We start from the raw sequence: 1,186 nt of genomic DNA, 5'->3' as shown, positions 1-1,186 counted from the left end.
TTTTCTTAAATTTACCAAGGCTTGATTTGTGACCCAAGATATGATCTATCCTGGAGAATGTTCCATGAGCACTTGAGAAAAATGTGTATTCTGTTGTTTTTGGATGGAATGTCCTATAAATATCAATTAAGTCCATCTTGTTTAATGTATCATTTAAAGCTTGAGTTTCCTTATTTATTTTCATTTTGGATGATCTGTCCATTGGTGAAAGTGGGGTGTTAAAGTCCCCTAGCATGAACGTGTTACTGTCAATTTCCCCTTTTATGGCTGTTAGTATTTGCCTTATGTATAGAGGTGCTCCTTTGTTGGGTGCATATATATTTGCAATGTTATATCTTCTTCTTGGATCAATCCCTTGATCATTATGTAGTGTCTTTCTTTGTCTCTTCTAATAGTCTTTATTTTAAAGTCTATTTTGTCTGATATGAGAATTGCTACTCCAGCTTTCTTTTGGTTTCCATTTGCATGGAATACCTTTTTCCATCCCCTCACTTTCAGTCTGTATGTGTGTCTAGGTCTGAAGTGGGTTTCTTGTAGACAGCATATATATGGGTCTTATTTTTGTATCCTTTAAGCCAGTCTGTGTCTTTTGGGTGGAGGATTTAATCCATTTATATTTAAGGTAATTATCGATATGTATGTTCCTATTCCCATTTTCTTAATTGTTTTGGGTTTGTTATTGTAGGTGTTTTCCTTCTCTTGTGTTTCTTGCCTAGAGAAGATACTTTAGCATTTGTTGTAAAGCTGGTTTGGTGGTGCTGAACTCTCTCAGCTTTTGCTTGTCTGTAAAGATTTTAATTTCTCCATCAAATCTGAATGAGATCCTTGCTGGGTAGAGTAATCTTGGTTGTAGCTTTTTCTCCTTCATCACTTTCAATACGTCCTGCCAGTTCCTTCTGGCTTGCAGTTTCTGCTGATAGATCAGCTGTTAATCTTATGGGGATTCTCTTGTGTATTATTTGTTGTTTTTCCCTTGCTGCTTGTAAAATGTTTTCTTTGTATTTAACTTTTGACACTTTGATTAATATGTGCCTTGGCATGTTTCTCCTTGGATTTATCCTGTATGGGACTCTCTGTGCTTCCTGGACTTGATTAACTATTTCCTTTCCCATATTAGGGAAGTTTTCAACTATAATCTCTTCAAATATTTTCTCAGTCCCTTTCTTTTTCTCTTCTTCTTCTGGAA

This window comes from Neophocaena asiaeorientalis, unplaced genomic scaffold (genome assembly GCF_003031525.2).
Source record: "Neophocaena asiaeorientalis asiaeorientalis breed wild unplaced genomic scaffold, Neophocaena_asiaeorientalis_V1.1 scaffold454, whole genome shotgun sequence".
Lineage (NCBI taxonomy): Eukaryota > Metazoa > Chordata > Mammalia > Artiodactyla > Phocoenidae > Neophocaena > Neophocaena asiaeorientalis.
The sequence above is the reverse complement of the archived record's forward strand: the minus strand, read 5'-3'. Positions refer to the sequence as shown.